Source organism: Neophocaena asiaeorientalis, unplaced genomic scaffold, assembly GCF_003031525.2.
Source record: "Neophocaena asiaeorientalis asiaeorientalis breed wild unplaced genomic scaffold, Neophocaena_asiaeorientalis_V1.1 scaffold409, whole genome shotgun sequence".
Lineage (NCBI taxonomy): Eukaryota > Metazoa > Chordata > Mammalia > Artiodactyla > Phocoenidae > Neophocaena > Neophocaena asiaeorientalis.
In genome coordinates this window covers 2,578,117-2,595,772 of record NW_020175208.1, presented here as the reverse complement: position 1 = coordinate 2,595,772, position 17,656 = coordinate 2,578,117, and the positions used below count along the sequence as shown (strand labels likewise).

Below are 17,656 nucleotides of genomic sequence, written 5' to 3'. Positions count from 1 at the left end.
GGGTGACTGCAGTGTGGCTTTCTGAACATATGTAGTAGGACTTTTCCCCCCCACTTCCCTCTTAACCATAGAGTTTTAAAGAAATGTTTAACTTTTCAAGTTGAATCTTTAAAGCTATTCTGTTTGGTTTTCTTGCAAATCATATTGATGCCACTTGCAGGAAAAGAGTAATAGAACATATGTTGCTGTCTTGGTATTTCATCTATTGGCGTGCCTTTGAATAGCTGTTGTCTTAAGAAGTTTATTTTATTCTCAAAGTTAAAAAGTATGTTTGCTTTCAGTTTGCCATAATATATTTTAATTTTGGAAATCTTTTCTTGCAGATTTTAATTTTAAGGTTTGGGTTATAAATAGGTAGATAGGTAGGTGGATAAGATTCCCGTCAGCTAATATTCTGTGCCAGGTGATGTATTTTTGTATGCTAAAAAATGATACCTGATAAATGCTCCCATATAATTTATTTGAATATTTATTATGTACCTTAGCAGATGTTTCTGTCTCTTATTACAAAAGTTCATTGTAAATAGCTCTTTTCTGTCTCTACAGGACAATCCTTCATATACAGACTTGGAATCTTCCCTTTTTTTACTCCATTCAATCAACTTAGCAGGGTTTCAAGAGCAGCATTTATAAATTTCCAGGTATGAAAAATTTTAATTCTTGATGTTATACCTGACTTAAATATATAGATAAAAAGTAGAGTTTTGCAATTATAGATTTTATGTATCAGAGTATGGGTTTATTGCTTGAAAAGTCACTGTATAAAACATTCAACATTCTGATTTTCTTGGCCAGGTCTCCCTGTTCACTTATGGCTAAGTTTTTAATTCATTGCCTATCTTGTGTATGTATTTCTTCCATTCTGCTTTAATCAAAGACTCAAATTTACATATGAGCTGGAGTTTATCTAGACCAATACCCTCAATTTGCAGAGAAGGAAATGAAACTTAGAAAGGGAAAGTTACTTGTCTATGGACATATAGCTAATTTAGTGGTAGAACTAGTGTCAGAACTCTGATCTCCCAGCTCTCCCCGAGACAGTGTTCAAGGAGTATAGCTCATCAGTTACATCCTGCAGCTTTGGAGTCGCTGTCTGGGTTAATATCTGCCCACCCCCCCCTTTTTTTTTTTGGCCTTGCTGCGGCTTATGGGATTTTAGTTCCCCAGCCAGGGATTGAACCTTGGCTCTCAGCAGTGAGAGCACAGAGTCCTAGGGAGTCCTAACCATTGGACCTCCAGGGGATTCCCTGGGTTAATACCCTTTTCTGTAAAATGGGGCTAGCAATACCATCTACCTGGTAGGTTGCTGTGTGTCGGGATTCAGGAGACAATGCACATTGCTACTATTATTATTGCTGTGGCCCTTTCATTTCTCACCGTGTTGACCCCTTCACTGCTTCTTAAAGCTCCCCACCCTCCGTGTACATGTCACATGCTCTCCTGATTCTCCCTGTAATTCTCTGTCTGTAACTCTGGCTTCTCTTCCCCATTCTGCTCCACGGTCAGCACAGTCCTCCTGGTTCTTTCCTCAGCCCGGATTTCCTCTGAGCCCCTTCATCTCTATTTGCAAATATCTCCCACGTCTCCACCTTCAAGTCTGACTTCCCCTCTTAAACTTCAGACTATCATTTCCAGTGGCCCTCTGGCCACGGCTACCTGATTTCCCACTCACATCAAACACCATGTACTTAAAACCTAAGTCATTATTGCTTTTTCTCTAACCTGGCTTTCTTCCTCCTGGCTTCCTAATTTCTGTTAGTGATACTACTAAACAGCTATGTTTTTAAAATCGCTGTGTTCTCTTTATGTCTCTCTAGCCTTCCACAGCCAATTGCAAATCGTGGTACACTTTGGTACAATTAGGCAAATCGAATAAGAATTATAAGAGCTCTGGGGACTACTGTGGGGCTTTCTGAAAATATGTAGTAAGATTTTTCAATCAGCCATCAAGACCCATGGATTTATTTCCCATTCAGGACATTTGTATCTTTTCCTTCCTTCCCACTCCTGTCATCATCGCTGTGTTCAGACCAGTAAGCAGATTGACAGTTGCAGCTGTTTGTGCCTCTGGCAGTAGCTTGGTTGTTCTCTCTGTCTCTCTGTCTCTCTCTCTCTCTTTCTCTCTCTCCTTTTCTCCCAAGAAATACAACCTCTTAACATTTCATAATGGAATGTCATCTTGTCACTTGTTCATGTAGCACATGAATCTTGACTTAAGTAGGCACAGAATATCATTACTCTCAGAGCTCCCAAGATATCTTAATCTTGAATTACAACCTAGATCTGGCTAAATATGAGACTGATAGTTAATATTTCACCCACTTGTTTGACACACTTTAAAATTTTTATTTTTGAGTATATATTCATATGATTCAAACTCAAAATATTGGGACTTCCTTGGTGGCACAGTGGTTAAGAATCTGCCTGCCAATGCAGGGGACACGGGTTCGAGCCCTGGTCCGGGAAGATTCCCACATGCCGCAGAGCAACTAAACCCATGTGCCACAACTACTGAGCCTGCGCTCTAGAGCCTGTGAGCCACAACTACTGAGCCCACGTGCCACAACTACTGAGCCCGCGTGCCACAACTACTGAAGCCCACGCGCCTAGAGCCTGTGCTCTGAAACAAGAGAAGCCACCACAATGAGAAGCCTGTGCACCAAAATGAAGAGTAGCCCCCACTTGCTGCAACTAAAGAAAGCCTGCGTGCGGCAACAAAGACCCAACGTAGCCAAAAATAAATAAATAAATAATTTTTAAAAATTAAAAAAAAACTCAAAATATTAAAAAATTATACCATATAAAGTCTCCCTTCCATCTTTGCCTCTGTCTCCCAGGTCCCACCTTGCCTTCAACTGGCAACCATCATCCTGGGTTTCTTGTTAATCCTTCCAGAGTTTCTAGTTTTTTCCCTTGTATTTTGTGTGTGTATACACACACACACACATATACTCTGTTCCTTGCTTTTTAAATTTTTTTTATTATTTTTAAAATTTATTTTTTTGGCTGCGTTGGGTCTTAGTAGTGGCACGTGGGGTCTTCGTTGAGGTGTGCGGGATCTTTCGTTGCGGTGTGGGCTCTTCGTTGTGGCATGCGGGTTTTCTCTCTCTAGTTGTGGCGCATGGGCTCCGGGGTGCGTGGGCTCTGTAGTTTGCAGCAGGCCGGCTCTCTCGTTGAGGTGTGCGAGCTCAGTTGTTGCAGCACACGGGCTTAGTTGCCCCTCGGCATGTGGGATTTTAGTTCCCCGACCAGGGATCAAACCCGCATCCCCTGCATTGGAAGGCGGATTCTTTACCACTGGACTACCAGGGAAGTTCCTGTTCCTTCCCTTTTTTAAAAAAACTTAACTATGTGTATCATGTATCATATGTGTCATGTATGTATCATAGCCATCTTTCCATCTGACTGTCCTCCCCTACTGACGGACATTTTTCTAGTCTTTTGCTATTCCAAACAGTGCTGCAGTGAATAACTATGTACATGTGTCACTTTGATCATGTACCAATATACCTGTAGGATAAATTCCCAGAAGTGAAATTGCTTGGTCAGAGAATATATGCATTCATAATTTTGAGAACTGTTGCCAAATTGCCTGCCATGGGGTCATACCAATTTATATTCTTGCCAGTAAAGATTGAAAGTACCTGCTTTCCCACAGTCTTATCAATATTATCAAATGTTTGGATTTTTTTGCTCATTTGAGAGAGGAAAAATGAAACATCAGTGTAGTTTTATTTTTTTTTTTCACATCTTTACTGGAGTATAATTGCTTTACAATGTTGTGTTAGAGTATAGTTTTAATTTGCATTTATATTTTTATGGCTGAGGTTGAACATCCTTTCATATGATAAGGGACATTTGTATTTCTTTTTCTGTGAACTATCCTTTGTCTTATTTTATCTTAGGTTACTGTGCCAATTTCTTAGAAGCTTGGTGTATATTATGGAGATTGCCCTTTCTCTAATAGACATGTTTGCCATGCTGTTATTTGTCTTTTGCCTTTTTGTGATTTTTTCTGCCATACAGAATTCTGTTTTATCTTTATGTAATTAAATGTATCAATCTTTTCTTTTATGGCTTTTGTATTTTGAGTCATGGTTATAAAGGCCTTTCCCACTTTGAGTTTATAAATCTTCCAAATGTTCTCTTAGCACTTTTATGGCCTTATTTTCACACTTAAGTCTTTGATCCATATGTAATTTATCCTGATATGCGATGGGAGGTGAAAATCCAGCTTAATTTCTCTTTCCAGAAGGCTAAAAATTGTCCCAGTGCCACATAGTAAGTTGCTTATCTTTTTATTGTTCATCATATATTAAATTCCTGCATATACTGGGGTACATTTCTGGATTTCCTAGTATACTCCACTGGTCTGTCCTTCTCTCTCTTTCTTTTTAAATAAATTTATTTATTTATTTATTTTTGGCTGTGTTGGGTCTTCATTGTGGTGCGCAGGCTTCTCATTGTCGTGGCTTCTCTTGTTGTGGAGCACGGGCTCTAGGCATGCAGCCTTCAGTAGTTGTGGCATGTGGGCTCAGTAGTTGTGGCTTGCAGGCTCTAGAGCTCAGGCTCAGTAGTTGTGGCACACGGACGGACCTAGTTGCTCCATGGCACGTGGGATCTTCCCGGACCAGGGCTCGAACCCATGTTCCCTGCATTGGCAGGCGGATTCTCAACCACCGCGCCACCAGGGAAGCCCTGAATGAATACTCTTTTTGTTTGCGGTAATTTTACAGTTGATTCTGTTGCATTTTCCAGGTATACAATCATCTTATCTGAAAACAATGGTAATTTTACCTCCTACACTCCAGTGTTCCTTTCTGTAGTTTCTTTCTCTAGTCTAATTGCATTGGCTAATGTCTCCAGAACAGTGTTAAATAATATGTAGTGGTAATAGAGGGCATCCTTGTTCTGTTGCTGACTTTACTGGGATGCTTCTATTAAGATGCTGGGTTTGGGGCTAAAATAGATATATTTTATCACCAACAAACTTTTAATAGATTGTAGACCAGACTCTGGGCCATAAAATGGGGATTAAAAAAAGATAAGTATGACTCCACCTGCCTTCAAAGAGTTTACAGGAAAAGACAGACACAAAAATTAGTGTGATATATGTCACAGTAAAGTTATGTATAGTACACAGTGAGGACACAAAAAAAGGTGATAGCTAATCAGCTTGAACCCCATGTCAAGATAAAATTCCAAAGGACAGTGTACTCAAAGCATATTAGCTTAGCTTGCCTTTGAAATGTTTTTGTTGAATTAATTATAGTATGTCCTTGACTTTATTTTATTTTTAGTTTTTAAATATTTATTTATTTATTTAGGCTGCACTGGGTCTTAGTTGCAGCACACAGGATCTTCACTGGGGCATGCAGAATCTTCAGTTGCGGCACATGAGCTCTTAGTTGTGGCATGCAGACTTCTTAGTTGTGGCATACATGCAGGATCTAGCTCCCGACCAGGGCTCGAACCCAGGCCCCCTGCATCGGGAACGCGAGTCTTACTCACTGGACCACCAGGGAAGTCCCAGGACGTCCTTGACTTTAGAGGCAACATATAGGGAAAGTCATGTAAAGAACCTTTGTTAGTTCAGGACTTTCCTGGTGGCGCAGTGGTTAAGAACCCGCATGCCACTGCACGGGACGCGGCTTCGAGCCCTGGTACGGGAAGATCCCACATGCTGCGGAGCAGCTAAGCCCGTGTGCCACAACTACTGAGCCTGCGCTCTAGAGCCTGCGAGCCACAGCTACTAAGCCCGCCTGCCCCAACTACTGAAGCCCATGTGCCTAGAGCCCGTGCCCCACAACAAGAGAAGCCACCGCAATGAGAAGCCCACACACTGCAATGAAGAGTTGCCCCCGCTCATCGCAGGTAGAGGAAGCCCACACACAGCAACGAAGACCCAATGCAACCAAAAATAAATAAATAAATAAATTTATTTATTTAAAAAAAAAAAAAGAACCTTAGTTAGTGTAAGGACACTGGTGCAGATATTTATTGAATGTCTACCACATCCCAAACATTAAACTAAAGTTGGGCATACCCATAGACATCGTCTCTCCTCATATGGATATTATTCAATACAATGTAGCAGGGAAACATACATCAGAATAGACAAATGCATTCTAGCACTTGCCATGGCATACCTGTATACAGTACAATGGGGCATGGAGGGAATAGCAATTAACATGAGCCCAGAGGGGACTTCCCTGGTGGTCCAATGGTTAAGACTCCACGGTTCCAAGGCAGGAGTCACGGGTTTGATCCCTGGTCAGGGAACTAAGATCCCATATGCCACGTGGCATGGCCAAAAAACAAACAAACAAAAACATGAGCCCAGGGAAGTCAAGGAAAGCTTCCCGAAGGATCCTCTGTTTGAGCTGACTCTGAACGAAGAGTGAGAGTTTCTCAGACTGAGAAGAGTGGTTTTATTGTAGCACAGGAACAATATGTACAAAAGCTTGGCGGCATGAAAGGTATAGCGTGCCTGGGAATGGCATATAGCTTAAGAGTGGGAGGTGAGGTAGCTGGTAGGAGATGAGAGTGCAGAGATTGGCAGAAGCTGGGTCGTAAAGGGTACTAAATCCATTCATAGAAATATGGACTTTATCCAGTAGGCAGGAAGGGGCCACTAAAGAATTCTAAACAGGAGAATCTGGAAAGAAAACATACTTCAGGGTGGATTGAAGAGAGAAAGATAAAAGGCAAGGAGACCAATTAGGAAGTTTATTGTATTAGTCCAAATATTCTCTATAATGAAATTTTATATCCTCATAATAATTCACATACAAATTCTTCCTAAAAGGTAGTGCCAGAACAGTGCTCATTTCTACTGGGCAAATGATGTGAGCACTATATAAATTGTTTGTATTTCTCTGTTTTTTGCTTTTGCCTTGGATTCCAGGACAAATGGTGCTAAATGTCAACCTACAGAAACCATCTCATCTCCATTTAAAATGTCTAGTTTCTATTGTAAAATGTGTTTCATATATATGTATTTAAAACTACTTTAAATCACTTTAAAAAGGATGTATGATCCTTTTGGAAAATATAGACAAATATAAAGAAAAAATATAAATTCCTGAAGTCATCTAGCCCCACCTCTCCCCAAGTGTATTCACCCTAAGTCAATGACATTCTGCCTCTACCTCAACTGCAAATAAAACTCATTACTTTGCAAGGGGGCAAATTCTGTTGTTGAACAGCTTAATTTTTTTTTTTTTGCGGTACGTGGGCCTCTCACTGTTGCGGCCTCTTCCATTGTGGAGCGCAGGCTCAGCGGCCATGGCTCACGGACCCAGCCGCTCCGTGGCATGTGGGATCCTCCCGGACCGGGGCACGAACCCGCGTCCCCTGCATCGGCAGGCGGACTCCCAACCAATGCGCCACCAGGGAAGCCCCCTAACCCAGTATTTCTCAAAAAAAAATTTTTTTTTACCAAAACCCGCAGTAAGAAATACTACATTTTACATCTTGACCCAATACACACATACCTGGGATTCTGCTTATTAATCTCTGTCTCTATCTGAAACAAAAAATTCATATAAGAATTCTTACTATTTGCAATAAGCTCTACTATTTTAAATTCTATTTTGTGTTCTTTAAAATCCTAACTAAATTGATTTCAAAACCCACTAATGGACTGAGACAAGCAGTATAATAGCCATCGACTTAAAACTTTCCAAACCTTAGTTTGCTTGCATATAAATATGAAGGCACTAGATCAAGACACCTGAGTTCAAAAAAATCCCATCAAGTTCTCATTTTTAAGAAACTGTTCTTTATACTGAGTTAACATCTGTCCCCCTTTAGTCCTATCCATCCGTCCTTCTTGCTTTTCAGAACTACACTGAACATTTATTCAACAAATATGACTGAGCATCTGTGTGCCAGACATGCTCTGTGCAAGGGATGCTGAGGTGAACAAAACAGTCAGCTCTTTTGGAACTTATGTTCTAGTGATCAGTCCAGAGGACTAGTCTACTGCTGAAGAATAATTCTACTTCCTCTTCCACATAATTGTCCTTCAGTATTGGAAGACAGCTATCATGTTTCCTTTTAATCCTTTCCCCTGGTTTCTAAACTGTGCCACATATGATATAGTTTCTATGACAACAGCTATTGAGCCCTAGTGATCAACTGAAACTTCCCACACTAAAGATGGATTTGTCAAGATAACCTCTGATAGTGATACTGAAGCAAAGATTTGTATAAAGTTGGGGAACAAGTTATGTGAAGATCTGGGTGAAGAGTGTTCCCGACACAAGGGCCATCAGGAGTGCATTGGCACATTGGGAAACATCAAAACCAATGAGGTTAGAGCTAGGGGCAGGTAGAGGGAGGAAGGGAAATCTTGCAGCCCTTTTAGACGAGGGTAAAGATTTTGGCATTCTTTCTGAGAGGGAAACCATTGGAAGTTTTGAGTAGAGGAATGATATGACCTGACTTACATTTTAGCAGATCCCTCTGGTAAAAGCAGAGAACAGAAAGGAAGCTAAGGTAGTAGTCTGTTTATTCAAGTGTTCTTTTATGATCCTCATTACAGAGCTTTATCATATTCTTCATAAAGTTTCTGCATATTTCTTGTTAAAATATTTAATTTTCACTATTTTGCAAGAAGAACCTTCCATTGCAATCTGATAACTAGCTACTCATTTTTTGTGTATTCACTTTGTGTATTTTATAACTGGGATATCTTCTCAAATTCTCTTGTTTCTAAGGAGTTTTTAAAAATTGACTTTAAGCTGTAATTTACATACAAGAAGATGTACCGGTTTTAAGTGTACAAGTTCAGTGGGTTTTGATATGTATTCATGTGTGACAATCAGCATAAATAAGATATAGAACATTTCTATCACCCAGAACTTCCGTCCTATCTTTTTTTTTCTCATGCCTTTTTTTAGAAAAAATATTTTTAAATTAATTAATTAATTTATTTTTGGCTGTGTTGGGTCTTCGTTTCTGTGTGAGGGCTTTCTCTAGTTGTGGCAAGCGGGGGCTACTCTTCATCGCGGTGCGCAGGCCTCTCGCTGTTGCGGCCTCTCTTGTTGCAGAGCACAGGCTCCAGACACGCAGGCTCAGTAGTTGTGGCTCACGGGCCTAGTTGCTCCGTGGCATGTGGGATCTTCCCAGACCAGGGCTCGAACCCGTGTCCCCTGCATTAGCAGGCAGATTCTCAACCACTGCACCACCAGGCAAGCCCTCTTCATGCCTTTTTGAAGTAAACGCCCCTGTCTCACTCTCAGCCCCTGGCAATCATCAATCTCCTTTCTGTCACTCTAGATTAATTTTGCCTGTTTCTAGAATTTCATGTGACTGGAATCACACAGTTTGTACTGTTTTGTGTCTGGCTTCTTTTGTTGAGGCTAATGCTTTTGAGATTCATTCATGTCATTGTGTGTATCAGAGGTTTGTTCCTTCCTGTTGCTCACTACTATTCCATGGTATGGATGTACCACAATTGATCTATTCACCAGTTGATGGACATTTCTTTCTAGATTAGCGCTAGTATGAATGAAGCTGCTATGAAGATTCTTGTATTGATGCAAGTCTCTTTGTGGACATGTTTTCATTTCTCTTGGGTAAATACTTAGGAATGGAATTCTTGGGTCCTAGAGTAAGTTTAACTTTATTGGAACTGCTAAACAGTTTTCCAAAGTGATTGATTGTACCATTTTACATTCCCATCAGCAGTGTATGAGATGCACTTTCTCCACATCCTTGTCAACACTTGGTACTGTCAGTCTTTTTAGTTTTAGCCATTACAGTGGGTGTGTAATGACCTTTCATTGTTCATTGTGTAAAACCACAATTTGTATTTCCCTAATGATTAATGATGTTGAAATTTTTTCATGTGCTAATTTGTATATCTTTAGTGAAATATCTGTTCAAATCATTTGCCAATGAGTTGTTTGTCCTATTATTGAGTTTTTTGAAGTCTTTATGTATTCTAGATACAAGTCTTTTGTCAGATATATGTATTGCAAATATTTTATCCTAGTTCATGGCTGGGCTTTTCATTTCCTTAATGGTATCTTTCAAAGAGCACAGTTTGTCAAATTTTTCTTTACGGTCCGTGCTTTTTGTGTCCTAAGAAATCTTTGCCTACCCCAAGGTCCTAAAGATTTTTCTCCTATGTTTTCTTCTAGAAATTTAACTTTTACATTGAGTTCTATGATCCATTTTGAGTGAAAATTTGTATCAATATGTGGTGTAAAGTAAGGGTCAAGGTTTATTTTTTTCCTGTAATGGATATACAGTCGTTCTGGCACCATTTGTTTGAAAATATTACTCCCCCCATTGAATTACTGTGTCACCTTTGTAAAAACAATTGATGAAATGAGCCTTACTTAAAAAAATTGATTGATAAAATATTTGCATGTCTTTTTCTGACTCTATTCTATTCCATTAATCTGTTGTATAGAGTGTTCTATAAATGTCAATTTGGCCAGGTTGGTTGATAGTGTTGATCAGGTGTTTTATATCCATATTGATTTTTCTATCTTCCTTCTACCAATTACTGAGGAGTGTTGAAATATACAATAATAATTATGAATTTCAGTATTTCTTTTTTCACTTCTGCCAGTTTTTCCTTTATGTATTTTAAAGCTGTGTTATTAAGTATGTACACATTTATCATTGTTATATTTTCTTAATGAATTAATCCTTTTATCATTATAAAATATCTTTTTAGCTCTGGTATTGTCTTGAGCCTGATTTGTCTGATATTAATATAACCACTCCAGCTCTCTTACAATTAATCATATGCTTTTTTACCTTTATTTACTTTAACATTTGTATCTTTAAGTTTAAAGTGTGTTTCTTGTAGACAGCATATATTTGAGTCATCAATTTTATCCAGTCTGACAATCTCCTTTTTAAATGCAGTTCAGAATATTTTCATTGATATAATTATCAATATAGTTGGATTTAAGTGTACCGTCTTGCTATTTGTTTTCTATTTATGCCATCTCTGTTGTTCCTCTTCCCCTTTTTTCCTGCCTCAATAAAAGAATATTAAGTAATTTTCAGTATTCTGTTTTATCCCCACTGTTGGCTTATTAGCTTAATTTCTTTGTTTTATATTTAACAGTTGCTCCAAGTGTTGTAATATGCATTTTCCCTTATTATTATCATATATTGTACCACTTCATATATAGCACAGGTTAGCAGACTACAGACTTCAGGCCAAATGGGGATTACTCCCTGCTTTTGTAAGTAAAGTTTTATTGGAACACAATCACAGCCCTTCACTTACGTATTGTTTATGGCATATTTTTATGCTACAGTGGCAGAGTTGAGTAGTTGCAACAAAGACTACTAGCCTGCAAAGCCTAAAATATTTACTATCTGACCTTTTACAGAAAAGGTTTGTCAACCTCTGATGTATAGTGTAAGGACCTTATAACTGTATATTTATGTTTCTCCTCTTTGCTTCAAATATTTTTTCTGTCCCCACCTTTTCTGGAACGTCAATTACAAATATATTAGACCAATTTGATATTGTTTAACATGTCACTAAGGCTCTGTTTATTTTTTGTCAGTTCTTTTTTTGTTTTTTTGTTTTTTTTTTCGGTATGCGGGCCTCTCACTGTTGTGGCCTCTCCCATTGCAGAGCACAGGCTCCGGACGTGCAGGCTCAGTGGCCATGGCTCACGGGCCTAGCCGCTCCGCGGCATGTGGGATCTTTCCGGACCGGGGCACGAACCCATGTCCCCTGCATCGGCAGGCGGACTCGCAACCACTGCACCACCAGGGAAGCCCGAGTTCTTTTAAAAAACTTTAGTTGGGATAATTTCCATTGCTATGTCTTCACATTCATGGATTATTCTTGTGCAGTTTATAATATCTGCCACTAAGCCCATCTACCGAATTTTTAATTTCAGATATTGCATTTGTTTCTAGAGTTTTTTGATTATTTTTATATCTTGTCTTTCTCTCAATATATTCATGTTTTTCTTCAAATTTTAAATTAAACTTAAATATAAAATTTTTAAATATAAAATTTTATTAAGTATATTAACTCTTTTTTACATCCTTGTTTACTAAGTCTAGCATCTCTTTCATTCCTGGATCTGTTTCCATTGACCAGTTTTTCTTCTGATTTTAAGGTGACTTTTTTTGCTTTTTCACATGTCTAGTGATTTTTGATGGAATGGTGAACATTGTAATTATATGTTTTTGAGTATCTGAATTTTGTTGTTTTCCTTCAAAGACTTTTTTTTTTTTTTCCTTCAGAGACTTTTGAATTTTGGTTTATGTGTTAGTTAAGTTGCAGATGAATCAGCTTGATGATTTTGAAGCTTGTTTTTGAACTTTGGGGCAGTTCTAGAGTCATCTTTACTGTTGAGTTAGGTTAGTCCTTCTACTAAGGTGTTTCTCTTCTGGGGTCTCTAGTAAATGCCCTAGGTGTTCAGTGAAGAATCTTTATCCTGACTGTCAAAACTTAATTGTCTCTTAACCCTGTGTGAGCTCTGGGAATTTTTCTGCTCACAGTTCCCCAATTGTTTTTCAGCTGAACTGTTGTAGTTTAACCTTACACATTTGTAGATTAGTGTTCAGCACAGACTCTAGAATACTCCTGTGCAGATTTATTGATCTCTTTGCCTGTGTAGTTGCCTCTCTCTGGTACTTTGCCCCACAACTGCCAGGCGCCTCAGCCTTCTTGAACACCACCTCTGTCTATTCAATCCAGTTTGATTTCCCCTCCCTGTATCAAAATCCAGAAAGCCAGAGTGATAATAGGCTGCCTCATTTGTTTCCTTTTCTTGGAGATCACAGTCTCACTTGCCCTGTTTTCATTGTCCGAAGACAATTTTTTCATGTATTTTGTCCAGTTTTCTAATTGTTTATAGCAGAAGGCAAAGTCTAGTACCAGTTACTCCAACATGACAAAAGCCCAAGAATTTTACTTTATTTTATTATTTTTTTAAATTTTTATTTATTTATTTATTTTTGGCTGCATTGGGTCTTCGTTGCTGTGCATGGGCTTTCTCTTGTTGCGGAGAGCGGGAGCTACTCTTCATTGCGGTGCACGGGCTTCTCATCGTGGGGGCTTCTCTTGTTGCAGAGCACAAGCTCTTGGCACGGGGACTTCAGTAGTTGTGGCTCGTGGGCTCAGTAGTTGTGGCTCACAGGCTCTAGAGCACAGGCTCAGTAGTTGTGGTGCAAGGGCTTAGTTGCTCCACGGCATGTGGGATCTTCCCGGACCAGGGCTTGAACCCATGTCCCCTGCATTGGCAGGCGATTCTTAACCACTGTGCCACCAGGGAAGCCCAGAATTTTACTTTAGAAAATAGTTTTCTAATTTTACTTTTGCATGTAAAGATATATAATATCTGCAATAACAATAACCATTTCATCTTTTCCAATATTCATATTTTAATTATATTGCCTAATTCATTGGCTCGTAATTCCAGGACAATGTTAAATAATAGTATTGATATTTCCCTGGTATTTTTCCTTAAGGGTAGAAGAGAAGCATTTTAAAGAGATAATATCCAGAGTTAATGAAAGTGTTGGGGGGAAAGGGCACTGTCATTTCATGTTGGTAAAGATTTAAATTGATATAGTGTTTTGGGAAGGTAATCTGTCTGTACTCTTCTAGGAATCAAATTATTTCACAAGTGCTCAAGGATCTGTGTGCAAAGGTACTCATTGCAGCATTATTTATAATAGCAAAAAATTGTAAAGTCATGACCTACTACTGTGCTTCAGATTAGAATAGAGGAATTATTAGATTTTAACTGATAGGATATGATAGTAAAAGATTGGGTATTGATTTCATGCTTCTTTAGCAATATTCCCAGATGTCCTGTTTCGGCAATTGTATGATATAACCTTGAGTATATTCTACCTCTGTTAGCATAGTGTCCCTGGTTTGTCTGTATTCCAGAGACTTGGGCATATAAGGATTCAGCAAAAGCTGGATCTTTGGGCCTATAATGAGAACGTGAAGGCCCCAGTCTCTAGCCAACTGCTTTTTTAGTCTTTTTTATGAAATAATTTCTGGGAAGTTTGGGATTTCAAAGCCTACTATTAGCTAGAACCTAGATTATTTTAAACATGAAAGAAATTTCATTATAGACGTAACTTCTTGCGCACTAATTTATTATAGTGCTTTTCATCTCTGTATATGTTCATATTTATAAATTTGATACAGTACTGAATTGTGGTTCATGCATTTAAAAAATAACCGCTCAGCCAGTGAATACAATTAGCACTAAAGAGAGCTGATTTAGCAGATGGTATGTCCCTGAGTTTGAGAGCCCTCACTAATCTATTTGTGTTTCTATGCCACAGTCTCACTTTCTGTCATTATTTCATGTTCCGCCGAATGATTTTGACCCGTAATAACTTATCACAAGTGTTAAAGCTAAAGTTACCGTAAGAGTACTAAACAAAAATACTACTTTGGATGTTAAAATCGATACTTTACAGTGGTTCAAACCAGGGAAACACTTTTAAAAAACTGATCAGCTGTTAATTAGAGATTGCTGGAAGACTTCTGACATCATGAGAGCTATCATAGGAATTACTGTAGCCTGAGAAGAAATGACTCACAACTGTCTGAATGAACAAAGTTGGAAGGAACTTTGCCCGGAGGCATCCCAGGATTTCAGGGAATATGAAGGGAAAAAATAACTGCAAAATAGCAACACCAGAAACTATGCTTTAGTGATATGATGACCTTAATGGCACTGATTCTATTAACGTTCCCATTTATAGAAATATGTTCTCCCTGCTAAATAGAGTATTCTTGAATGGGCTATCGCTGCAGGCTTGGAGAGTGTTATGAATTAGTAATACATGACTCTTGGTCACACATGATAGAAATCCAACTTAAATTTAAGCAGAAAAGGAAATGTATTGGCTCACATAACTAAAAATCCAGAAGGAGCATTGGTTTTAGGCACAGCTGGATTCAGGTATTAAAATAATATCATCAGGACTCTCTCTGAAACAGTTCTATCTAGTTTTCTTCTGTGTTAGTATAGTTCTTAGGTGGGCTTTCCCAGTTGTTGAGGGTAACTTTTTGCAGTTCTAGGTTCATGCGATCCTTAAGGCCCATGCCCTTGCGTAGTGAGACCTTTATTCTCTAGCTTCCATAACACACTCAGACTGACAAGTGTAGTTCACATGTCCATGGAGTCAGGGAGGCAAAGGGATGAACAGCATCACCAAATTTTGGAAGGCAGTTCCCAAAAGAAAAAGAAGAAACCTATGCTGAGGAAGAGAAAGGGGTCCTGTGCAGGCAAAGGATAACAGAGGTCCAACTGTAATTACAGAAATGGAAGGAGGCTCATGTCGAAAGTACACAGGAAATATTGTGGGTGAAATGGTTTGATGCCTGTGATTTTATTTTAAAATATTCTGGGTGGAAAATGGAGGCAGATACAAGACACAAAATTAGCAAAATCGATCAGTGTTTAAGCTGGGTAATAAATACACCAAGTATTCGCCATATTATCTTTTTTACTTTGGTGAGTGCTTAAAATTTTGCTTAAATAAGTTAATGACAAAAAACAATGCACCAACAGTACCAACAACAAAATAAATGCAGTTTCTATTGACTATGGTTGTTTGTAAGAAGTAAAAGTTAAGAGAGAAGCTGAGAGGGAAGATTATATCATTTGTCCAGAAGGGCAAGTCTCAGGATAGATCCGTTTTTTAGATTTATCTCTTTTAGGGACTAGAAATGTTATCAGTCAGGGTCTCCTCAGGGAAACAGAAACCACTCTGGGTATTTCAAAGAGAAGAAATTTAATATATGAAATTGCTTCCAAAAGTTTAAGAAGGGCTGGAATAGCAAAAGGAAAAAAAAGGGGTCAGGGGAGCTAGAAGAACTTCAGTCATAGGGACTTCCCTGGTGGTCCAGTGGGTGAGACTCTATGCTCCCAATGCAGAGGGCCCAGGTTCGATCGCTGGTCAGGGAACTAGATCCCGCATGCATGCTGCAACTAAGAGTCCACATGCTGCAACTAAGAAGTCTGCGTACCGCAGCTAAGACCTGGAGAAGCCAAAATAAATTAAATAAATAAATATTTTAAAACAACAACAAAAAAGAATTCCAATCATAGATCAGAAGCTGCTGTGCCCCTGAGCTGGAGCTCTCAAGTCTGTGCTGGCTGCTGTGCAGTTGGAGTTGCTGTCACAGTCGTTCTAGATCTGCTGGAGAGGTACCACTTCTATCAGAGAGGGGAAGTCCAAAGGCTGGAAAGTCTACTGGAGTCCAGAATCACCTGCTCCTGCTGCCGCTATGCCAACAGCCAGCAGCCACCAGAAATTGCTGCGTTTTCACTGCCCAAAGCAGGAAACATTTTTCCTTTTACTGATCTCCTGTTGGCGCCTCCTACTGATAGACTCTAACAGGAAGCCAGCTGCAAGGATGGAAGCCTGGGAAATGTCATTTGCAGAATTCCAATTACATCAGTAGAGAGTAGAGTAGAGCATGGCAGGTGTTGAACTGAGAGACAACAGGTAAATGACCAATATAGTCCGCCCTCTTTGGCTACATGGCATCCACATATACCACTCTTCCCATATTTAAAATTCTAAACAAGTTCACGAGTCTGCTTTCCAGTATGCAACTCTCCTTCATACAAACAATGACACCATCATCGTTTCCCCAAAATGGGTGACGTTCATTCTTCTTTTAGGTCAGTTATGATCAAATTTAGTGGAAACATGCACTGTTTCCCTGGTGGCAACATTCCTATTTTGAGAGACAAGATCTCTGTAGGGACAGAAAGCAAGAATTCTGTAAGTGGGCTGTTAGAGGTAAAAGTGAAAGGAGGCACTGCCACTTTCATCCCTTGATTTCTAGAAGTGAGTATTCTAGTTATGGAAATAATAGCATCTGTATTGGTCAGTGGCTAAAATTATATACCACATCCATTTGGATAGCACCCCGATCTCTCAGGGTATCACCTCTCTTATGGGGCCATAATGGAATATTCAGTTGGTTATTCCACCATTTTATCAGGTAAGCTGCTTCTGGGTGATGGAGTATACAGCAAGCTTCATGGTGGCTAGGGAAGGAGGCTGCCTGACATCCACAGAACAGATCATCTTGTCTACCTGATTTCTGAGAGCCTCCTCTGCAATGGGTACCCTTTATTAAGCATTCACGTGAGACACTAACGTCTCTTACCCTGTGGCCATTCCAAGAGGTATTTCCACCTGCCTCTTCGCCCCATGCCTTTTGCTCACCAGTTCTTCTGTCTGGTTCTTTCTAAATCCTTAACTCTTTGGCCAACTTGTTAGCTACTGTCCATGAATCAGGGTAAAATCTATACCTGTGTCTATCTCTTTCTCTATGCAGAGTGGGCAACCAGATGCTCACTGGGGAGATTTTCCTTCCCAGAATCTTTCAGGGACACTCCTGATGGGATTTGTGATGTTTCAACTATCCACTTCCAGTTGATGCTGGCATATGGTGCCAGACCATCTCTAAATTGGCCGTAACTTTTTCTTCCTTGGTCAACTTGTTGTAGGGACTTTGGAACCATATGTATGAGCTGAGGAAGGGCAGCAATTACACTTCATCTCCCAAAGCACTGCCTTCAATAGGACTTCATCCTAAGCAAACACAGGTGATAAGGTAGGTAGGTAATCATAGTGCTACTACATCTCCATTTTCCATTGGCAGTAA

At 39.4% G+C, this 17,656-nt stretch overlaps 1 protein-coding gene across 1 annotated transcript in view; it reads left to right on the top strand.

Moving 5' to 3' along the window:
- The first annotated feature begins 545 nt into the window (after positions 1–545).
- The window catches only part of ZBTB8A (zinc finger and BTB domain containing 8A), a 36,571-nt gene continuing 19,460 nt past the window's right edge, over positions 546–17,656 (top strand). The window contains exon 1 of the mRNA XM_024765258.1: positions 546–641. The gene's annotated coding sequence lies outside the window, so the exon portion shown is untranslated. The remainder of the gene's footprint in view (positions 642–17,656) is intronic.